The sequence below is a fragment of the Thamnophis elegans genome, chromosome 1, assembly GCF_009769535.1.
Source record: "Thamnophis elegans isolate rThaEle1 chromosome 1, rThaEle1.pri, whole genome shotgun sequence".
Classification (NCBI taxonomy): Eukaryota; Metazoa; Chordata; class Lepidosauria; order Squamata; family Colubridae; genus Thamnophis; species Thamnophis elegans.
The window spans coordinates 111,730,932-111,756,495 of NC_045541.1; the positions used below are offsets into that span (position 1 = coordinate 111,730,932).

The following is a 25,564-nucleotide window of genomic DNA, read 5'->3' on the forward strand; positions in this document are numbered from 1 at the left end:
ACTATGAGAACTGTCTGGATTTGTTGCAACTAGATTGCTATAATCAAATTTCCCCACAGTTTTAAAGTATAGATACAACCAAGCGTCTTGAGTGGAGGTTGTGTCAGTCTGTTAAATGGCAGTTTCTGTACTTCTCCCATTTCACGTAGGAGAAAATGAAATAGAGCAGAATAGGCCCTGGCAAGAAAGCATTTTGTATCTGTTCTTCAGACTTCTAAATACACGATGTGAATTAGAAAGAAATCAGTCACTTTGAAATTTTATCTCGCACTCAGCATTTGGCATATCTATATCCAAACCCTGGCTGCAGTTTTTAGAATCCACCACATGTTTATGCTGGAAATTTCTTCATACGCATATTGAGTTTGTTCTGTTATGAAATCATGTCTCATGGGGAGGATAATTTAAAGACATTTCCGTTTGTTATGTCTGAGCTAAACTAGACTATTAGGGCTTGTTAATGCTGCATAAACTCAAACCTAGAACAGCTTTCCAATATGGATTGTACAATCTCTCGCAAACTGGATTCTGATCTGAGCAATCTGCTTTTGCACGACTGAAATATGGCTCCTTTCCAAGTGCAAATTTCCCATTGTCTTGGGATTTAAGTGTTGCATCACACACTTTCTTTTCTTTTTAGATTTCTGAGTATTGTCATGTACTGGGGAACAATAAAAGCTATGAGTAGATGTCATCATATTTAACTCTACTCACTTTTTTACAGTGCTGTGCAATCTTGTAGCAAGTATATACAAGTGACCTCTTAATCTCTTGTTTACTCTTTGAAATGTGCAGATTGATTCCTTTAGTTTATGTTTCTTGATTTCTTTAGTTTATGTATCTTCAGGGCAGAACTCCTTAAGCACCATTTTAAAACCTGTTTTAGAACAGAGATTCCAAATTAAATTTGAAAAACTGAGCACAAATAGTTGTTCTAATGGAATGTAAGTACATCCTAATCACAGCTTGGTCATTTTTAAAGCAACTTTGCTGATATTCTTTCTGAGGTTTATTGAGTTACCTGAATATTTGGGTACATTATTCCAGAGTTTTTAAATTACACACAGAGCTCATAGTTCTATTTGGGATAGATCTGAGATACAGTAGATTTAAAATAGTTCATTAACAGAATGACAAATGCTTTCTGCGCTACTACAAATATGTCTTTCACTTTTTTTCCAAAAACTGGGTATCCTTCAATTTAGATATAGATTAGAGCAGTGGTTCCCAAATCTGAGTAAACTATTCACAATTGATAAAGGTGATTTTACCTTGGGGAACAGCATACGAATCCCCCTACCAATCACAATGGGGACATTTACATTGACTTTCTGATAAGCAGTGTTGGGTAATGAAAGAAATTTTTTGGTGAACACTGGATCACTTTAGTCAGGGCATATTGTATGATTCTACCATATTTACATTTGCAAAAACACTTAATAAGAGGAAGGATGAATCACTGCCTCCTTTGAAATTGGGTTGTAACAGAGCTCAGGTCATATATCAAATGTTACTATACAGTAACTTTCATCCAATAGTCTCTCTATATATAATGTCACTCTGTTCAATTTAGGAAATATACTGAAGGATTGCTAATTTTAAATAAAATGCCTTTGTCTTAATATTTCTGTTTAAGGTTAACAGTATTTGTTTATTGGTTTCTTTCTAAAAACCCATAAGTAACTGATACTTTTCAGAGTTTAGATTTTCAAGTCAAATCTGTATATTGGAAAAAAATTAATAAGGGTAATCCTTGACTTACGACCATTGACTTAGCAACTCTTCAGACTTACAACAGACTCCTGAAATGTGCTTACAACTCGTTCCAAAGTCCAGACAGCTTCTCTCCCATACAGTCACGTTAGTGCATTGCAGATGCTTAGCATCTGGCCACATTCATAGCCATTTACAGTATCCCACAATTAGGTGACTGGAATTTACATCATTTTTGCTGGAAACTGGCAAATGGGTTTGCTTAAAGATTCTGAATGTGCTTAAATCATCATGGTGATTCTCTTAATGACCATTGCAAAATCAGATCAGTTGCATGCACTGTTCCCTCTAAGGTGCGCGGCTGAGCGGCCGCGCACGTGGCAAGCAAACCACCGTTTCTAACTGCCGTGCAGTGATTTATGTCACAGGCTCCGAAGCTGAGGACCCTCAGAAAATCTAGGGTTAGCACAGGTGTGGGGACGGCGGCAGGAGCTTACATGGCACAGCCAGTCTCCTAGGACCTCCTAGGCACCGGCTGCACCACTCATTACCGTCAGTCGCCCCGTGTTCAGCAAAGCAAACGCGGGGAAGTCCTTTGCAGGCGGCTAGAACTGGCCGCCCACAAAGGACCTCCCCAGACTTGTTTGATGAGCACGGAGCGACTGACGGTAGTTTGTGCTGGCCGCGGCCGCTCAAACTAGCATCAGTCACCCCATGTTCAGCAAAGCAAGCCCGGAGAGGTCCTTTGTGGGCGGCCAATCCTAGCTGCTTGCGCCCGCTCTCCGGCTGAAGTGAACCCCCAAAGCCCCCACCGCCACCAGAATATCTGCTGCCGCCTCCTCCTCCTCCAACAGCACTGCCGGATTTGCTGCCCGATGCTGCGGCTGAGGTGAAGCCGCCAAAGCTCCCGCCAGCACCCCCGCCCATGGCAGTGGTGCCTACCCCTCCACGTGGAGCACCTGAGCTGGCCCCGGCGTTATCCCTCCCCTTCCTCCTCCGCCGTGCTTTTGAGGAGCCATGAGGCAGCGGGAGCTAGTAGGAAGGCAGCGGAGGGGGCGGGAGCAGGAAAAAAAGGCCTCATGGCTTCTCAAAATCACGGTGGAGGTGGAGGCGTGGTAACCCGGTGCCTAGCTGAGGTGTTCCGAGCGGAGGGGGAGGCACTGCCGCCGCTGCCATGGGCGGGGGCACCAGCGGGAGCTTTGGCGGCTTCACCTCCGCTGCAGCGCTGGGCAGCAAATGTGGTAGTGCTGTTGGAGGAGGCGGCGGCGGCAGCAGTTATTCTAGTGGTGGCGTGGGCTCGTTGGCATCTTCAGCGGCAGCCCTGCCTCCTGTGAAAAAACCCGAAGATGAAGCAGATCCACGCAGATGACGTCGCCACAACATGACTGGAGGAGGAATTCTGGGAGTTGAAGTCCACAAGTCTTAAAGCTGTTAGGTTTGAAGACCCCTGGGTTTTTTTTTCTAAAGGGTTAGGGGTGCAAGGATCTTGTAACAACAGATTTAAGACTTGCATGCTTCAAATGCCAGACTTTCTGAGCCAACATTTTGGTTGCTAAGCAGGAGCGTTGTTAAGTGATACTGACATTATATAACACTTTTAATTAAGCGGGTACCTTGAATAAACATAACTTTGAGTTTCAAATAATACTGATTTCGTTGTTGTCTTAGGTGACATCTGTGAAAAAATTCAGGTGCTCAGGCATGAAAATCTGCCACTCAAACACTATACTTTTCTGCTCACACTGAAAAAAATTAGAGGGAACATTGGTTACATGGGTGACCCTCTTTATGGTCATCACAATTTATGACTATAATGGTTAGGTTCAGGCTCTATTACAGTCATATTCATATATCATAATCATAATATTATGATTCACTTCATGTTAGTGTTGAAACAAGGCCAATTAACCCTTGGCTTACCTCTGCTAAAAGACACAGAATAGAATAATAGAATTGCTGAATTCCAGAGCTGATCGGGAATTAGTTTAGCTGTCTGTTCAGATTAGGATTTTACTAGGACTTTGCCTTGTCTGGGCCAGATTGAGTGAAGAGGAATTGTCTTGGGCTGTATATAAAATATATAATATAGTAACTATCACTAAAAGTCAAATAATGTTAAAAGTTTATGAACGTGGGTCCACATTACTAGCTTTCTGGGGCCATATGCAGCCAGTGGGTTGGATATGCCTGTACTAGGACATCTGTTACAATTGAGCATCCAGTGTCTATTTGAGGTTTCTAATGAAGGAGAATTCACCATATCATATTGGCTTATAGCTTGTATAATCAGGAATCTCTTGATCTTTTAATCCATTCCTGGTGGTTCTGCCTGCTGAATCAATAAAGAAGGCCACTCTGTTTTCTTTGTGGCAATCCTTCAGCTCTTTGAAAACTATCATCACCACTGCCATTACATGCTATGGACTTGGATTCAGAAAGGGCAGCTTCTCACCTTCCTTATCTTCGTACCAGCCCTTGGATTCTAATTGAGTGGTACAGGCTGATTACCTGAGGCATCAATTACAACTACCCCCTTTTCTTGTTAGATCAGAAAAGCTCCTTCCCCAACAACAAACCCGGTCTCAGCTTTACCCACCATGGTGCCAACTAGGAGCCATAGGAGGAACAGGCATATTACTAAAATTAAACTTCCTTAAGCAATTGCCTTTTCTGTCTCTTGACCAACTAATACCGAAGTAACTCTCTAACTGAGCACCCCAGCCATGATTTGTTCAGTGAGATTTTTTTATAAGAGGAAGAATATCCAAAACCCAGAGCCATTCAGTCTTGCGAGGGTTCAGCTGAATTCTGTTGTTCCCCATCCAGACTCTCACGTCTTCAAAAACTGGGATAATACATTCATAGCATCATTTAATTCACTGGGGTGGAGATATGTTGCTAGTATCATTAGCATGAGGAAGATATCATGGCCTCGTATAGCTGTTAAAATGGAGGGGAGAAAGGACTGGACGCTTGGCACCCCACATAGTAGGGGCCGACAGTGGGACTTCTCCCTGATGATTACCGACTGGAATCATCCACAAAGAAGGCAAACATATATCAAGTATATCACTGAGATGTATAATACAGGATGTTTAAGACATTTCTGCAAAATCTAGAAAAACAGCTCTTCTATGTATAACCCATTGATTACTCTGTCAAAGAACCTGGATCCTATGATGACCGAAGAAGCCTAGCTTTATGAGAAGGACATTTACCGTGTTTTTTGGAGTATAAGACGCACCAAGATTTTGAAGAGGCAAATTTTTTTAAAAAAGGTTTTGCGCTCTACAGACCTCCCAAAAACGGCCCGTTTTTCATGAAAATGGGCCCATTTTTTATCAAAAAAGGGGCATGCATAGCCTTTAAGAGGCTTATAGAGTGCTCCTAAGGGCTGGGGGGGGGGGCAAATTGAGCAAAAAACATCCGGCTCATTTCTGCCCTCCCCAGCCCCCAGGAGCACTCTAGAAGCCTCCTAAAGGCTATGCACGGCCATTTTGGTGAAGGGGCGGGGTTTCAGGTGGCAGAAATGCTATATTCAGTGTATAAGACGCACCCAGATTTTCAGTCTCTTTTTTGAGGGAAAAAGGTGTATCTTATACTCCGAAAAATACGGTACTTCTTTAGAGATAGTTATTACATTTACCATTTTATAAAACTATATGTGTCAACTCATCTGCATCTTTATGCCCCACATATGTAACCATTCCAATAGTTGGATATCATTGCATTTGGGCTTTGTGGCACACACATCCAAAGCAGCAAAACTCAGCTAGAGTATTGTTTTAGTGTCTGAATTTTAAGCACTTTTTTTTTTTTTTTGCTTTCCTGCTTTATTCGTGGACTGTCCATTTCTTTTTTAGCCTGTGTATAATTATTGTTTATCCCGTTTCATGGGTTATTTTCTCTCTCCTCTCACTTGAATCACTGGGGAATTGCTTCAGTAACACTGCTTTATTTTCTAAAAATATACTGTAGCTAGAAACCCATGGATTATCTCATGCCAGTTTAAATGAAATTTATGACTTGGGAAAGATAGAATGCTTTCAGCTTTAATTTCTTACTGGCTTTGCATTCTTTATACAGAGTCTATATAATAAAGTGTACTTTTCCTTTTTTCCCTTCTGCTCCCACTTTTTTTAAAAAAAGACATTTTTTGCCTTTTTCAGTCCATCAATAATAAATTCCCATGGGTACACCAGACCTTGAATTTTTAAGCAAAATACAGTGAAAAATGTTCCGCCTTTGAATAAACCAACACACATTTTTCATAGGATTTTGGTTAAACATTTAAGGGTCTGCGTATTTGTGAATGGGCTTATACATGAATATGTATGGGAAATAGGGATATTTAAAAAACTAATTACCATATATACTTGTGGATAAGCCCATTTGTGTGTAAGCTAAGTCTGACCTGGATGTATTTTGGCATCTAAAATTCTCTGGTTAACCATGAGTATAAATGGTAATTTATTGAGTGTCCTTCAGAGCGGGTCATCCCATAATAGCACGAGTGGTATCTTAAAAGTTGTTGGAAATATCACACTGTTCCTTTTTGCGGTAATCAGTATTATGAAACTCTGAAAAAAGAGTAAGACATAGTGGGCAAAATAAAATCATTAATTCATTCCTTCCTCCCTCCCGCGTCTCCCCAATGTGCCCGCCCGCCATGCATGCGTGGCAGAGACCCAAAAATCAGCTAGCTGGTGGTGCATGCATGCATGGTGGAACTGAGCTGGGGCGACAGCTCACGTGCCCACAGAGAGGGCTCTGCCATATGTTTGCCATCATGGCAATAGGGCATCAAGACCCCTATTATTTAAGGCCAGATTGCCTTCTTATTTATTCCTTGATTACTTATGATAAAACTTCATTTAACTTTTCGAACATGAATTATTAATCACATGACTGCATGGGGGAGATGGTAGTATATAAACATCTGCAAGCTTGAATGGTGTATGTTATTTAAAACTAGCATTTGAGATGATATTATTTGCCAAGTTCATGAAAAGGTTCCAGATGAAATGTCAGAATAGGCCATTCCACACACAAACACACACCCAAAAAAATCATTAAGGTAATTTCATTTCTGGTCATGTCTCCTGTGTCTTCTGCACCACACTTCTGCTAGGTGATAAATAATTCATGTTTCAAAAATAAAAAAAAAGAAAAACACACTGTTGATACCTACATATAATATGTATTGCATATTATACTTAAATGAAGTTTTATCATAAGTAATTAAGGAACAAATAAGAAGGCAATCTGTCCTTAAATAATAGGATTCTTTTCCTGTCCTTGTTGCTATTTTTCTTTAGGGTAGCTATTGTAAGAATCTAGATTCACCCACCCCCCCAATTGCTGTTGAAAGATATGATTGCTTTGTCTATGTGCTACTGTACACTATCCCTGAATTTTTGCAATGTTCTTTTGGTGGGCCAGAAGATCTAGCACATTTGCTAGCTGAATTGTATTGTTCTAATGGCCATCAATTAATAGAGATAAAACAACCTTGAGAGCTGCATTGAAATAAATAGGATTTAAATTTGGTTTTGTATTGGCAGGGACTACTGAATGACCACTGATAAGATCAACTGCCACCATGGGCTGAGGTATCATCAGCATGTTGATGATATTCAAGTTTGCATCTCCACCTCTGGTGATCCAAGGGATGCTGCTCTCTTGTGGTACCTGAAAGCTGTGAGGGCCTGGATGGGGGACAACAGGCTTTGGTGAACCTTGGCAAGACCAAATGGCTTTGGGTGCATGGAGCTTTAAGACCTGGGACTAACATCTTTAGCGCTGGATAGGGTGGCACTACCCCAAACAGACACTGTCCATAACTTGAGGATTCTCCTGGACTCATGACTCCTGCTTGAAGAATATGTGGCAGTTGTGGCTAGGAGAGCCTTTGCACAGCTTTGTCTTGTGCACCAATTGTGCCCTTTCCTGGATCAGGAATCCCTGCACTCAGTCATTCAAGCCCTAACCATCTCACATTTGGACTACTGCAATGTGCTCTACAAGGGGCTACCCTTAAAAAGCATTCGGAAGCTACAGTTGATACAGAGAGTGGCAGCATGGGCAGGACCTATTACACTACTGTTCCATGAGCTGAACTGGTTGCTGATTTACTTCCGTGTGTAATACAAGGTGCTGGTTATTACCTTTAGAGCCAAACATGGCACGGGTCGAGGAAATTCTCACCCCAATAGGACTGGCCCGCCCCATGTGCATCTACAGAGGAGGCATACAGCTGATCCCATCAGTCAAGGAATTTCAGCTGATGGGGACCAGAAGAAGAGCCTGCTATAGCTCCTACCCTTTGGAATATCCCCTGAAGTGAGATCAGCTCGTACCCTTCTGATTTTCTGTAAGAACCTTAAGACCGGTTCTGACCAGTGACCTGGGCCCCAATTGGGGAACTTCAAATGGGAGCTGGTTGATTAAGTAAAAGCCAATCCCACCTCTCCCCCTGCATCAGGCTGTCTCCTTTTCCAACTTGTGTCAATGATTTAATTCTGGTGGTATTTTCTATTTGATGATTTTAATGGTTATTATGCTGAAAGCTGCCCTTTGAAACAAGATGGGTGGCAAATAAATTTAATAAATAAATAAATTTTGTCCATAGGTATTCATAATTGCAACTCCTCTAGGTAGATGGGATGTTTAGTAAATAAACATTTTGCCTAATTAAAAAAATATTGCCCAATTTGCATTTTGGGATTACAGGTTAAGTATAGATAATGTGCATCTCTTCCCGAGCACAACTCTTGGCAATGCTAAAACAAAAAGTTTGACAAGAAGTTGTGTGGTAAAATGGTAACGTTTTTTCTCACTACATCTTCATCCCTCTCCCCCAAAGTGTAGTATTCATATTAATTACTTATTGCTTGGTGGAACAGAAGAATAACCTTGTAACAATATTAAAACTATTTTTGGAGCTATTTCAATAGATGTTCACCACATGATTATTCTTCATTTGTTTGCTTATTCTGTAACTGAACTAAGCAGAAAAGCTTGGGGATTGTGGTGGTTTGAAAAATCTGTGTGAGAGGTTTCAAAAGAAGAAAGTATGGTTGGGAGTATTTGAACAAGATTCAACAAGTGGTAGAAGAGAAGTCCGTTGATCTGCTATCCAATGGAGTACAAAAAAACTATAGAAGACTAGGTTGAATTGTTTTCTCCAACTGTCTACCTGGTCACACTTTCCCTTCCATGTTGGATTTTCCCTTAGGAAAGCAAGGAGTGAGGTTGTATTTGCTTCAAGCACAGTTTTTTTAGCTAGCACCCATAAGAAATTGTTGGGTTATAAGAAATAGGGATGATATTTGAAGAACTTCCTATTGGCATCAGGTTGCTTCTGTGGGAAACAAGGTGTTAGACTAAATAGATGCTTTGTCTGATTCAAGAAGGCTCTTCTTAATCTTTTATCAATAAATAAAACAACTATTTCATTAATTCAGAATTAAAAGGTCCAACAACATAATGCAATTTAGATCTATTCAGCTTGAATGCATTTGGATGATGTCATCCAAAGTTTTAGAACTTTCCCAATCCATGTTAAGATCTCTGCAGAAGGATTGCCTTGAAAGATGTAATGACAATGAAAGCATTGCAAATTTCTACTATAGAGTGGTTTTGTATTAATGGCTATTGCATACAATTTAATAGAACAAAAAGGAATGAGAAATCTTTTTTAATTGGAACAAAAATGGGAAAGCAAAGTTCTTCAAAGACTGGATTAGAAATGTTATGATTAATAAGCATGAAAAACTGTTTCTCTGATTCTTGTTTTTACCAAAACAATGGTGCTATAACTGATAATAGATTGATAATTTTAATGACAAAATTTATGCATATGAGTAATAAATCTGATTTTTCTGATTTACCTATAACTTTATTTTCATCATTATTTTTATATTATCATCTGTGCCCTGTGATTTTGTGGGCTGAGTATTGCATATGTTATTTTTGTATGCATGATATTCTAATTGAATGTAATATTTCAACTTGCATTTCTAAATATAATTGTCCTGAATTGAGAAACAAAATACTGATGGTTTTTAATATTAGATTTTTCTCCTGTTTGCTCTATGATACACATATATACAGGCAGTTGGTTTCTTTGCTTCTTACTTTCTTAGAGGAAAATGTGAGTTTTAAACACAATTTAAAATAAGCTATTTGATTATGATCTACATTATGGCATATATTAATTTAATTAATTAAATTTATATGCTGCCTAATTTCCAACCACTCTCTAACGAGAAGCTGGTTTTGTTTCCCCTATATCACTTCAAACATGAGAAAGAAAATTATTTGTAACAAATAAAGTTATGGAGGTAACTTTGGACATGTTATGTATTTAAATATATACTTTATAGACCACAATTTATACTTGAGGGTTGTATTTTAAGAGTACTTATTTAAAAATGCTGTTTACTCCTTTTTAATGGATGCAAAATCTTTATATTTAATACTACATTTAATTCATAATTATAACTGTCAAAAGAGCAGCAAATGTAGAATTGAAGAAAGAAATGAGACAGATAGATTGATATATATGATGGGCCTTATCTTTCATTCTTGAACACATGTCTCAAACCTACTATAAATAATATAGACAATGCAATTATTAGGGTTAGTATTTTGATACTTTTGCTGATAAGTAGATAGGTTCAATTTCTTAATGCAACTTGAGCTTGAATATGTGCTATATTTCCTAGGAACAGTGAAATAACTTGATTGGATTTAGGATTTGATTTTACAGATTAATTTCAACTCCATATTGTACAGGTAGTCCTTTTCTTACAACCACAGTTGAGCCCAAAATTTCTGTTGCTAAGTGAGACAATTGTTAAGTGAGTTTTGCCCCTTTTTACGACCTTTCTTGCCACTGTTGTTAAATGAATCACTGTCTGTAGTTGTTAAGTTAGTAAAATGATTTCTAAGTGAATCTGGCTTCTCCATTGACTTTGCTTGTCAGAGGATTGTAAAAGCTGGATCACATGATCTCAGGACACTGCAGCCATGATAAATATGAACCAGTTGCCAAGCATCTGAATTTTGATCACGTGACTTTGTGGATGCTGCAACAGTCATCAGTGTGAAAAATGGTCATAAGTCACTTTTTTCAGTGCTGCTGTAAATTCAAACGGTCACTAAAAGAGTGGTTATAAGTTAAGGACCAGCTGTAGAGGAGAAACACTTCAGGTTGTTTAACCTTCTATAGTCACCTCAAGTAAAATCCCAGAATATGTAGCAATAATCATGTGGCTGAGAAGAGTAATCTCTAGTTATCTGTCTACAAGGTCACTGTTAAAGTGGCCTACTTCAAAGTGTGATCTTTCTGACCAACTGAGTAAAAAAGTTCTCTGTTATGTATTCTGTTAAATTCTTAGCAGTATAAAATTGGATAGTCCTCAGCAAGAATATTGGGATTCTTGCAGAATTCAGCACACAATCTGAGACTTAGATCTATTAGGTCTGTATGTGTCTCTGTCTGTCTGTCTGTCTGTCATCTAGCTATCTAAAAAAATTAATAGTTGTGTCTAAATTAGAGTGCCATCTGCCAATTTTAATGTTTTAAGGGGCAGGACACAGTAGCATAGTAGTGTGACTCAAATATTATGAATCCATTCTGGACTAAAGGAAGAATTATCTCATCAATAGCTATTAGTTATGTATTAATGACCAACAGTACTAATTTCTATTTCCATAAAGGTTATTCCTGTACTCTACAGGTTTTCAGAATTCCTGTGGCTCACGTTGAAAGGACAATGAAATGATATAGTTGTTTGCGAAGAGCTAGGAAAACCATGGTTTAAGTTCCTGCTCAGCTATGAAATTTACTTTGGAAAGATAGGAAAAGAATTATGACCTCTCTTGAATGAGCAAAAACAGGGTAATATATAATAAAACAAACTTTCACTGGCACTATGTTGTCTATATATCTTGGTCTTCACTGTTCATTGGTGAAATTCTTGGGGTTATGGGAGAGACTTCTCCAGATTAGAGAGAATTAATATTTTATATTTATAAAGGGTTAGAGAGAGAGAATGATATGAGGATTGACGTTTTGAGGCACAGCCAGTGGTGGGTTCCTACCAGTTCAGCCCAGTTTGGCCAAACCGGTAGGGGTTTGGCAGCCTGGGTCGCTGGAACCAGAAGCGACCCAGTCCTGTCATGCCTCCAAACCAGTTTTCTGGGCAGTACATAGGCGGTGCCATCTTGTTTTTCAGTTCTACGGCTTGCGCAGAACAATTTTAATAGCACTGTTCACACAGCACATACCTGAGCGAACCGGCAGTAGTGCCTACCAGAACCCACCCCTGGGTACAGCCCTAAGCTGCAAAGGTCACTGCGGAGATCAGTATGGCATTTATGGATTCTGAAGGTAGGTATATTTTCTGAGAAATTCTGGCTTTCAATCGATGCCTCTTTTGAGAGTATATGGAAGGTAAACTGCTTGCCTTGAAAAATTTAGGCCATGTCAGGATGTAATACTAACCTATGGTTTAGCATTTATGAAGGAAATGTGGTATTTTCTAAAAAGCAAAGATTGCCTTCTGCCCACTCTTGGGAATGGGAATTTATTATGTCAAAAATTTCCCTTCTCCACTGTCAGCAACACAGAGTCTGAGTCTTCAAAGCATCCCATTTCTCACATTTGGCAGAGCCAGCATCTGATTTAAGCCTGGAAAGTAAATTGCTTCTCACCTCCTGTAGTGAATGTCTCTGAGGGTCAGGGTTGAAATCCTTGGCAAAGCACACAGAGGAAGTTTGCATCAGAGCTGCCTTCACCACATCTGCTTTGTGCATAAATAGGACATTTATTTCTCAGTCAAACTAAATATCGGACGTATAGAACTGCACATATTCACACACCCCACTGTTGCCCCCCTGTGTCTCAAGCATTTTTGAGAATGCTTTAAAAGTCAACAATAAGAGAACAAGTTACCATGTTCATTTGGCTCCCATGACCAATTGATGGAAAAAAAGAGAGAGAGAGAGAGAGAGAGAGAAAGACCAAAGAGACTTTTAAAATATTATATGTGTTTGTAGCTGATTGGCTGCACACCCATTTCTTTAATCCAGTAACATCTGTCCTGTAATTCAAACACCCTGGGAGCATTGTATTCCCAGCTTGAGGCACACTTTTTTTCTCTAAACAAATGTTGATTGTTTCCTAAAGTAGCGTCCACATGTTGTTCTGACTTAAAAACTATATCCTTCACTTCAAAGATGCATTGATTCTGGAAGATGAGCAAAGGAGATCCAAGTACATTTCAGAATTTATTGCATGAAAATTATATTTAGTTAATGATGCAATAAATTTGCAATGTTATGAGGAAAACTAAACGTAGTTTGCTGCAATTTGATGTTTTAAAGATCACAGAACAGATTTTTTTTACAAAATGTGCGGCTATTTTTTTTTCCATTTTGGTACATGTGTTCTAAATATAAATTTCCAGTGAAGAAATGGAAATTCACAACCAATTTTTAAAATGTAAACTATGTTTTAAATATATTTTTAAAGTTAATACATTATATTAAATCAAAATGTTTGATATTCTTTGTCCACCCAGAGGTGCTCACATAAATAATATACATTTAGGAGCCTAGTTTATCATCTACATCTGTTCATCTATATAATCTCCAGGCTCTAACCTTATTTTCACAACACCTGGGGGAAGAGACAGCTCTTAAGAGCTTTCCAGAAGGTTAAGGGGGTAGGGACCAGCCAGATCCCAAGGGAGAATATTTCAAGGACAGGGCTGCTATAGCCAAAAAAAACAAAAAAAATAAAACCATACTTCCGAGATCCCACTAGATGGCACCAATATAGAGAAGGTACCTTAAGTGTACCTACTCTGTTTGATCTGGTAGAAGATCCCCAATGGTACACTATCCCTGACTGGGGAAATGTTACCCTATCAAATATCAAAGATAACAAACATTGGACCCAGGGAAGCCAAAATTCCAAACATCTTGGTAAAGTGAGCCAGAACTGGCTCTACTCCATCCAGACCCTCACAATTTCCAGGAACTGAGTCAGCACTTTGTCCACTGCCTGGACAAAGATGGAGATGGTACAATAATTTGCTGGATTGCCTCTCCCTAGTTATCCATTCCAGTAGGTCCAGCAGGAGGAGTATGGTGTGGCTCACATTGGCTACGGAATTTTATTTGGCAGGGACCAGAAAGAGAACCTTTTCTGCCATGGCACGTGCCCTCTTGAACATAATTCCCTCTAAGGTGAGGTGAATTAACCCTATTGGCCCTCTAGAAAAGCCTTAAAACCTGGTTCTGTCATCAGGCTTGGGGATCCCATGGAGGTGTGAAACCTTTCCAGTGGTTGCTTGTGTATACGTTTAAAATGCCATTTTCACATTTTTTATTATTAAAGTTTTCAAATTGTTCTAATAGTATTCTAATATTTTCTTTAATTATGTTGATTGTTTTAGCTTTGTTTTTTAATTGTATGCACTGCCCAGATGGGTGAAATGGGTGGCTATGTAAATTGAAAGAGTGGGTGAGGAAGGGAGGGAAAGAGACATTGGAGTGAATGAATGAATATTGTACCCCAGAGCAGTGGGATATTTTATCCATAGGTTTCCTGTAGCTGATAAAAAAGAGCAGTGAGAATCTGAGGCACCTAACACATGGTGCTAGGTCTAGGGGTGGTCCTTCCCTCCACCCAAGAGTGACTGAAATTGACCACAGAGAAAGGAGGAGAATCCCCGAAGAGCAATGCTTCTCAATTCCTGCAGCCAGTTCATAAGGATACCATGGTTAATAGTTATCAGTAGTTGCCAACAGACACAGGAGGGCCAGGATGGTTGCACCACCTTTGCTCGCAGCTTTCCACAACATGGTATGGTGAGATAACTTCATGATCATCTGATATACTTAATTCTGAAATAAAAACTCATTTCAAATCACACTCGGTTTTCATTTGCAAAATACAGAATAGATTTTATAATATGTGACTTTATATCATGAAAACAAGAACAGAATTTGAAATTTTGAATAAGGTTAAGGAATTCATTTTAATCTGATTTATAATTCCCATAGAATTGATTGCAATATCTGTAGCCTAAACCATCATGTTTTTGTTATAAGGAAATAGCATATCTTCATCTTATTGAACAGAAGAAATAACATATGTCAATTCCAGCAACTAATTAGAAGAATTCATTTGCTTAATTTATTTTGCTCCTGGCTTTTGTTTGTTTGTTTTTCTTTTTCTTTTTTTTGAATCTTTTCTTGTCACGAAACAGCATAGCAACCTAAAATACAGACATTATACAAAATATTAAATTCTCACAGCGACAAAGAATTTTGAAAATCATATTTTTTGCTGTTGAGCAAATTTTACAATAGAGATGAAGTATACATGATAAAATAACCACCTTTGTGTATCATAATTTGGTTGAAAGATATCAGTGCTATCATTGTTGCTTGGTGAAATTTTATCATGCTTAAAAATGTTTTTATGACATAAATCTGGTTTAGAAATGGCAAGAGTGCTTCTATGCAGATAGATGTGGTATGAGATTAGCTAACATTTTATATCCCACATTTTAAAAACTCCTGCTGTTCTTGCAGAGGCCTAAAATGGCGTGGATAACAGATGTGGAATATGGAATGTGTGGGAATATATTTTGGGGGGCACCTGTCTTGAAATGTGAAAGACAAGCCCTGTTTGACAGAATTGCTTCTTGCAGAAGCCAGAATATTGTCGTCTCTCTCTGTGGTTAAGTAAGAGTTAGAATGCATTTTAAATGCTACTATGTTACTTTGGGTTACATAGAAACTTGTGATAGTGACATGACTTATTTTTAATTACATATTTTTCTTTTACTATTTTTTAATTTTTTTTTTTACTCTATGTATGCTCCCCCTAATAAAGTAATTTAGCAGTTTCAATTTTAGCAACTGAAGATGTGATATAACAGAATAACAGAATAGCAGAGTCGGAAGGGATCTTGGAGGTCTTCTAATCCAACCTCCTCCCTCCCCGCTCAAGCAGGAGACCATATCATTTCAGACAAATGGCTGTCCAGACTCTTCTCGAAAGCCTCCAGTAATGGAGCAACAATTTCTGAAGGCAAGCCGTTCCACTGGTTAATTGTTTCCACTTTCAGGGACTTTCTTCTTAGTTCTAGGTTGCTTCTGTCCTTGATTAGTTTCCATCCACTGCTTGCCTTCTGATGCTTTGAAAAAATAGGTCACCCCCCTCTGCTTTGTGGCATTCCCTCATATATTGGAACATTGCTATCATGTTACCCAGAGGAGGTATTCAGCCGGTTCTCTCCGGTTTGGGTGAACCGGTAGCAGCGGCTGCGGGAGGCCCCGCCTACCGAACCCGATGTAATGTGTGAGCACTGCACATACACAGAAGGCACACACTCACATTTGCAAACTGGTAGGAAAGGTAAGTGAATCCCACTGCTGATGTCACCCCTAGTCCTTCTTTTCACTATTCTAGAATTCATATGTTTTAGCCTCCAGACTTCTAATCATTTTTGTTGCTCTTCTGTGTAGTCTTTCTAGAATCTCAACATGTTTTTTATATTGTGACAATAACTGGATGCAGTGTTCCAAGTGTAGTCTTATTGCATTATAAAGCAATACTAACAGTACTAGCTGTGCCAACACTTCGTGTGATCTTGATTGTGTCCCTCTGTTAACGCAGCCTAGGATTGCATTGACTTTTTGGGTAGCCTCTCACAGTTACTGCTATTGAGCCCCATTTCCCCTAATCTGTACCTGCACATTTGTTTTTTCTTGCTTAAGTGTAAAACCTACTTTTCTCTCAGTTGAATTTCATTTTGTTAAATAGGGCCCAGTGTTCAAGTCTGTCAGGATCTATCTGGATCTTGAGCCTATCTTTTGGGGTGTTGGCTATTTCTGCCAGCTTGATGTCAATTGATGAGTTCAGCTTCTATTCCCACTTCTAAATCATTTATGAAGATATTCAAGAGTATTGGATCTAAAACATAACCTTGAGGTACCCCACTGCTTGCTTCCCTCATGTAAATGTGGTTTTATTAAGGACTACATGCTGAGCATGGTTTGTCAACCCGTTACGAATCCATCTCGTGGTAATGTTTATCCCACCTTTTTCTAGTTTAACAAGAAGTAGGTTGTGGTCAAGTGCTTTACTGAAATCGAACTATATTTGTCCACAACATTTCACTGGTCTAATTTAGTCACTTTGTCAAAGAATGAAATAAGATTTGTTTGTCATGATCTGTTTTGACCAACCCATGTTGGCTTCTGGTTATAACCTTGCTTGCCTCTAGATGTTTGCAGATCTATTGCTTGATTATCTTTTCCAGGATCTTCCCAGGTATTGATGTCAGGCTGATTAGTCTGTAGTTTCCTGGATCTGTCCCCCCCCCCCCTTTGAAGATGGGAACCAATCAGCTCTTTACTAGTTCTGTTGTAGTTCACCTATGGTCCAGGATCTTTGGAAGATATGGTTCTAAGATCACATTTGCCAGCTTCTTCATAACTCTGGAATGTAATCCATTAGGTCCTGAGGATTTGAACTCATCTAGAGTGGATAGGTGCTTTCTTACTATTTTCTTGCCTATTTTAATTTGTATTTCTAGTGTCTCTTTTACACTTCTGTTTTTGTTAGATTGTGCTATTCCTCCCACCTTTTTTTAATGTGAAGATAGATGCAAAGAAAGAATTACAGGTAAGCAGCTCTGCCTTCTCCCTGCTGCTTTCCTCCCATTAGTGGGCCAATTGTTTCCTTCACTTTTTTCTAATTTGTTGTATGTTAAAAGAAACTTTCTTTATTGTTATTTTTGACATTTGTGGCAAGTCTTAGTTTATTTTGAGCAGCGGTTCTCAACCTTCCTAACCCTTTAATACAGTTCCTCATGTTGTGGTGACCCCCAACCATAAAATTATTTTCGTTGCTACTTCATAACTGTAATTTTGCTACTGTTATGAATCATAATGTAAATATCTGTTATGCAGGTTGTATTTTCATTATTACAAATTGAACATAATTAAAGTATAGTGATTAATTCCAAAAACAATATGTAATTATATATTGTGAAACGGTTTGCTAATGAAAATAATATATTTAATATAATATAATATAACCTCTAATCTTGTTACAAAAAGTCCATGAAACATTTCAGTTGGTAACAAAATAAAAATAAAACGGAGAAGAAATACAGTAAAAAAAAATGGGTCAAAGAGAAATACAGTAGTAGGTTGGATATCCCCTCCTATTTTTCATCTCGTCCTACTGGTTCTTTATGATTTATCAATTGTTGTTTGTAACTAATGATTGCAACTATTATTATGACTTAGGACCTATTGCTGTTTATATGTACACTATGATTTGCTGCACTGGAGACAAATTCCTTGTGTGTCTTATCACACTTCACCAATAAACATTTCTATTTCATTCTATTCCTATTTCATTCTATTCTATTCCATCCTAGTCCTATTTCATTCCTATTCCCATTCCCATTCCATTTTCCTATTCCCATTCCATTTTCCTATTCCATTCCATTCTATTCTAAGCATGGAAGCGTAAAACTTAAAACTAAAAAATTTAGTGCTTTATTTTTTTCAAAGCGGCTGCTGAAGATGTTTTGTGGTGGCTATCTTTTTCCGCTCTGCCCCTAAACTCCTGGAATTCTCTGGCTCCCAAGTTTTTCAACCACTCATTCATTCATAGATATCGCGGGAAGGAAAAGAAGGCGGGTCTCCTTGTGAATGGACAGAAGTTTTTACAGAAAAGGGAAAACCTGAACGTCTGGAGCCAGCTGCTGCAGAGCGCCCATGTGAACGTCCAAGTCTCAGAGGAGGAGGAAGCTGAAGACTGAAGGGACATCGTCACCATCCTTCCTGCCTCGGTTCTCGGCTCCTTCTTCCCAGCATCCCCTCCCCTCACCGCTGGGAGATCGAGTCCGGCCCGGTCACCTCTCAGGGTGCTGCCTCACCGGCACTCGGGCGCTCCATTCTCCCCCCTTCCCTCATCAAGCTCAGCCGTCCGATCCACCCACCGGTGCATCTCGTGTTGCAATTGGCTGGGTGCCAGCTATCTTTGCACCGTCGCGCCTGTCAGGTAGTCCCTCCCTTTCACACCATCGCAGCCACTCCTCTGGCTCCAAACACTGGCACGCAGGTTTCTCGGTTCCTAAGACCATCAAAAATATGTCTTTTGCGATGGTCTTAGGTGACCCCTGTGAAAAGGTTGTTCGACCCCCAAAGGGGTCATGACCCACAGGTTGAGAACTGCTGATTTTGAGCCTTAGCTTTCCTGACTTCGTCTTTGCAAATTAGAGCTATATGCTGTTATTCTGCCTTAGTTATGTGTCCCTCTTTTCATTTTTTATACTTATCCTGTTTGTCTTTCAGTTTATGAGAGAGTTCTTTGTGTAACCATTTCTTCTTGGAGTTCTTATTTTTCTTTTTCAGTGGTATTCAGGGCCTTTATAATCATATTTTTATAGTTTCCCAACTCTTCTTGAGTTGTTTTTCCCTTTAAGATTTTCATCCATGGAATTCTTCCCAAGCTCTGAATTTGTTGAAATCAGCTCTTTTAAAGATACTAGCTTGATTTTGTTCTATTGTATGTGCCTGCATTATATTGATTTTAAATATGATATGGTCACTTGCCCCTAAAATTCATGTAACTTCAATTCCCTCTATAATTTATCTCTGTTAGTAAGAATTAAGCTGACCCTCTAGTTCCCTCCTCTACCTTTTGGATGACAATATTGTCAGCTTGGCTCATAAGGAACCTGTGCCATCTCCCACTTGATACACAGTTTGCTTCCCAGCTGATGTCAGGGCATTGGATCTAGAGTCAAAAATAAGCAAAACTGGCTTATTCTTTGTTCTTATCTTCTCTCTTCAACATCTAGTACATTTTCCAAACATTTAACAGCCAGTTGTACAAATAGATTTAGTTTACTTTTATTATTTATGTGCTATCACACTGATTTATGTTCCAGGAAAATTAGAAATAGAAAGCTTATGAAGATGGTTGTGCTGGAATTGTGTGCTAAATCCCCCATCCATATAGAGAGGTAGATATCTTTAGAAGAAACTTCTACAATTAGGCAGCTTGATGGAGAATTTTTTTCTCAGTTCTGAGAGCATACTTCAGGATTTGTTTCAAACTTGTCAAGTTTAAAATGTATGGAGTTCAACTCCCAGAATTCCCCACCCACTACATGCATGGAGAATTGCATGTGTGTATCCCACAGATGTTACAGTTGCCATGTTTGAAAAACACTAGCATAGCTGATGGTTTTCCTTGTGCTAAATTCTCTAGCAGGCACTAAATGGCTTCTATATTGATATTAAATGGCATGCATTGATCTTCATTTTAGCTTTGCATATATAGAGAAAGGAAACCACAACCCCAAATCATCCTGCAAAACTTTTAAAAGATGTTTGCCAGATTTTGGAGAAACTGATTTGCATAAGAATCATGATGATGCACAAGGATTTTTATGCAAGCTTCTATACTGATCCAAAGACAAGCAAGATAGTTTCGAGCCTATGGATCAAAAACATTCTCAACAAAGTATTTTGCTGATAACAGCCTTTCCTCTGTAAAGGGAACAAGGCCTGAGAGATAAGTTTTGAGCCTCAAACGTTGCTGCTATTCTTGTGACAGGAATGTTCTCAGATATTTTTTCCTGGGCTTTTTATTGATCAAATCAACGTACTTTTACACCGCTATCTCTCTCCCTCACCGACACAAACCTGTACACACCAGAATAAAAGAAAATATGCTTGCAGGGTAGATGGCAATGGTACCTTCTGCTTCCCTCATTGTTTGCATAATTTTAAAGCAATTAGCCACTTCTGCCAAATTTCCTTTCAAGTGCACTGGGTAAAAAAAATAAGAGCAGTCTTTCTCATGGAAACAAAACAAAGCAGACAGATTTTCCTTTCTGGCCTGCCCCCCCCTCCCTAGAATTTGCTCCCCAAAGTGCTATTGCTATGTTTGCATCCATGAAATCCATAGTAAAATAAAGCAAATGTCATGTTTATTTCCCCTTCTAATCAGAATGCAGGATTCTTTCCAGACAGGCCTATAAAGGCAGGGAGGGAGATACTGGTTCAAAAGGGGTGGGTATTTGAATGAGGTAGAGGAAGGCCTTATTTGATCCATTAGCCAGCACCTAATTACACTGGCCCAATGGGTCTATTACTGAGAGATTTTAAAAAATCCTTGTAGTGCTTTCTTTAGTTTTAGTTTGACTGTGAACATTCTGTGAAGGAAAACCTTATTTAAAAGCACCTTCCATCATAGGAAGAAAACACCAGTATCTCTAATGTAGTGGCACAGGGGCATACACAAAACACTTGTTAGTGCAGTGATTCCCCTGACTGTAATTAAGCCCCCGCCTATCTCTTTGCTTGGGGGCAAAGAGGCCAGCTTACCCACTAGAATGTGGTCTCAGTTCAACCTGAGTGTGGGAACTGCAGTTCTGACTTTTAAAACTTTAAATCCCCTTGGCTTGTTACAAACACACACAAACACCTCCCCCCCCACCCCACCCCAGCATTATCACCAGAGGGCTATGTCTGAAATATTTCTCTTTGCTGAAGGGAGCTTATGATTAAAGGGAGCAGATTTCAATGAGCACGGCAAGTTCTGATCTGTCCTTTTTTTCACCTCGGCTGAGGGCAAAGACCAGCAGCTTGAAGTTGACCTCTGAAAGAAGCTTGCTCTGAAAAGGAAGATGTGAAAGGCTGGAAATGCTCTTTCTAATGCTCGCCTCTGGAGCCAGGAAAAGGCAGCTGTTTCTGGCCTTTCTATTTTTTTCCCCTGATAGCTGAGAGCTGGGCTTGTTGCCATATCTGTTTGTCTGTCTGAGTCTCCTTGTTTTTCTCAGAAAGCTTCAGAGACCAGTTGCCCGTAGCGGGTTGCTGGGAACTGAGGTTGTTCCTTGTGTCGACTTAACTCTCCATGCCAGAACGTTCATGCTTGAATAGGAAACAGCAAGATCTGTCAATATAGGCCTTTTCTTCAGAGCTTTGAGTCTGCATTCTCCACGGCCATCTGTTCCCTTTCACCCTTTTGGACAATGTTGCTATTTGAAACTTCTCTTCCTCCCCTCTCCCACCCCCTCGACCCATTTCTATTGCAAAACCAACAACAAAAAACTTTCTGTGAAATGCTTTGCTCTCCAATGCCTTATCTATCTCTTTTTCCAAATGTTACAAAAATGACATTTTCTCTCTTCCTTTTTAAGATGAATGACTGAAAAAAATTGAATATATTACAGAAGAGATGATATCAGGCCTTTTAAAAAAAAACTGGCTGTACTATTTGCAGTAACTGCTATATACAAAGTGTCCTTGCTGTTATGTGCGTTAGGGCACTAACAGTTGTCGGTTGCTTATATACATACATTATCACACACTGTTTACATTTTGATTGCTAACTTTCAAACTACAAAACATTCCATCTTAATAGGAATGTATTCTGGAACAGACAAATTACATTTGGTTGTGTGGAGAAGTCAGTCTGTATTACAATTAAAGTGCATGACCGGCTAGGATTATCAGCCTGAAATCACAAAACGTTTTCCATATACTTTCAGTGTTAGCTGCCCACACGAGAAAGCAATAATGTAATCACCATCCTGTGACCAGTTTCTGCAAAGATACTATACCGCTAGAGCTAATTATGAATCATTGTCAATGGGAACCATTGGATTCACATGCCACAATGATAGTTTGCTGTTTAAATCATAACATTGTATATCTCCATGGTTTTTATGAATTTGCCATAATTTCCTTTCATTTAAAAAAGGAGGGAGCAGTTTCTGATGTCAATTTTGTTTTATTAAACAACTAAACTCCAGATTTTGTATTTTATATCATAGAAGCCGCAAGATTCTTGCTTTATTACAAGTCTGATCTCTCATAGTCATTCCCATGTGCTTTCCCCTTCTCACACCATTCTTTTATTTCTATATATTTCACTTAATTTCATATAATTTATTCAAGTTTTAGAGCCACCATTTTAAACCAGCGAAACAATTAAAAAAACAATTACAATAATTAAAACTTGATACAAAAAGAAATTAAATACAAATAGCAGCCAAGAGATATTATAATAGCAGCAATACCAAGAGTAGTTAACCTTATATACTGCTTCACAATGTTTTACATCCCTCTCTAGGCAGTTCACAGAGTCAGCATATTGTCCCCAACAATCTGGGTCCTCATTTGACTGACCTCGGAAGGATTGAAAGCTGAGTCAACCTTGAGCCAATGAGACTCGAACTGCTAAACTGCTGGCAATCTGCAATACTGCATTCTAACCACTGCATCACCACAGATTTTTAGTGGTAGCATAAGTAAGAAGTGTGGCCATTTAAATACTTGGGACTCCAGGCCTGGGGGGAAAAACAGATTTTCAAGGCCTTCTGAAAGACCATCAGGGTTGAAGGCCATCCTAATCTCAGGAGGCAGGATGTTCTAGAGTGGAGACTCTGGTAGAAAAGGCACACCTCCTGGTCCCTGCCAGCCAACATTCCTTGGCTCATGGGACCTGGTACATGCCCAGATAGGATGAGTAGAAATGACTGGAAAGAAAATGATCCCTCAGGTAATCTGGCCCAAGCCATGAAGAGCTTTAAATGTAACAACCAGCATATTTGCATCCAGAAACATACTCGCAACCAATTCAACCCCTGAAAAAGTATTGCTACATGTGTTGAAGAGCCAATGCCATTTACAACTTACCCATTTGCATTCTGTACCAGCTGAAGGTTCCAAATCAGGGATGGTATACACGTCTCTACCGGTTCGCAAATGTGAGCGCACATGCCACTTCCATGCATGCGCAGATCCTTCTGCACATGTGCTTTTGGTGAAAAGGCCTAAATGGGATGCCATAGAACCGGGTATGGGTGGGTGGAGCTTCAGGCGATCCAGGTTCAGGCGATCCAGTCCAAACTTGTAGAATACCACCTCTGTTCCAAACACTCCTCAAGGGCAGCCCCATGTTGAGCATATTTCAATAATCCATATGGAAGGTCAGAAGTGGGAGGTCAGAAGTGACAGTGACAGAGCCTCCCAGTCCAGGAATGGGTGCACAGCCCAAAAGTGTGCAAAGGCCCTCTTAGCCATGGCTACCAACTTGGTATTCCAGCAGGAGCCATGAGTCCAAGAGGTGTCCCAAATCTGTCTGAGGCACTATCATCCCATTATGGACGATGGGTGGAAAAAAACTGGTACTGGAAGTCCCAAAGTCACTCAATCTTGCTTTGGTTGAGCCAAATCCCATACAGGTCCCCTACAGCCTCCAGGTCCTGAGACAGCATATTCACAGTATCACTCAGGCAGCCTGGAGTGGAGATAGATACCCCAAACTGTTGTATCCCTATACCCAGTAACCTCATATAGATGTTAAATAAAAGGGGAGAGAGAACCACGCCTTGCGGCACCTCACAAAGCAAAGGTGTGGGGGCATCTCTCCCTGACTGCAACTAACTCTAGAGGAAAGACAAACGACATAACATCATACTGCCCACCCCAAGTTTTTAAGATAATCCAGAATACCATGATCAATGGTATCAAAGGTCACTGAGATGTCAAAAAGAGCAAAGATGGAAGTACTTCTCCCAACATCCAAAGAAAACAGTATTGGGAATTACTCAGAGAGTAATCCTTTTGTTGGGATCTTTTGAAATTTGACCTGTTGATCAACATGGCTGATCTCATAAGAGACAGAGAAGTGTAGTCATTTTCTATAGAATGGAAAAAAAAATCTCATACCGGTAATTCATAGTTTATTCATGGAAAACTTATGAACATTTCCCCCTTATGGTAGTATTCTGCTCTGGGTTTCTACAATAGGAATAGTGACAGCCGCTGTGCAAGACAAGTAGTTGCAGGATGACATGCGTGAACTTTAATGAGCAATTACTGTTCTCTTCAGTTTTTGTAATGCCTATTGAAATAGACACTCCGAGGATGGATTACCTATCTTCTTGCTGTGTGAAGCTTTATATCTAGAGAGCTATGTATTTTTTTATTGATCTTTATTAGCTGAAGCTCCATGCCTTAAGTTCTGGGCCTTTAGATTTCTAAAGCTCAGGAATTATTGCAACTCTGAGAGTAATGCTTATGTATATAACAACATTAAGTAATACTTAACGGTGTGTACACATTTTTATTTTGTAGCTAATAAGCTGCTCTTACTTAAAATTCTTACATGTTTACTAAAAGATGCTTCTGCTGAATTAAAAAGGGCATAATGGCTTGTAAAATATAGGCAGTATTCTATAAGTACCCAGTAATTAAAATTCAGTAATGTTTTAGACTAAATGTTTTATTTGGCTATTCAGCCATTATAATAATTCAAAAAGAAATGTACTTATAACAGTTTTTGATATGGTGAATGTTTTATAAGAACTCATTTTTTTCAAATCTAACTGTGAGCAGATGTTGCACTCAACTGTAGTTAATCACTATTTCTGGACTTAATTAACAAAGATTCCAGAATTTTACCTGGAGCTTACTCTTTGAACTACTGCAACCTTATTGAATATCATAGGTTTCTAATAACATTAATAAATGTTGATGTTAGTGATTATCCTAACATAATACAATGGCTTGCATATTTCCATACTGTAATTGGGCAAGAGTTTCAACTTTTTCTGCAATTTGCTATTGGAAATTAAGTGTGTCAATTAAAGGTACTCTAAAATTACTCTCCATTGGACCAGAAATATTTTCAGTTCATGACTGTAGCTATAAACCATATACAGCTTCGTGGCTTTGTGATTTTTCTCTAGGTAAATGACGGCTGGAAGTTAATTGCTTGGGAATT

General features: G+C 39.1%; 1 protein-coding gene across 2 annotated transcripts in view; it reads left to right on the forward strand.

Annotated features, from left to right (window-relative positions):
- Nucleotides 1–25,564, forward strand: part of RAD51B (RAD51 paralog B) — a 414,448-nt gene that overhangs the window by 178,844 nt on the left and 210,040 nt on the right. The gene's annotated exons all lie outside the window — the stretch shown is intronic.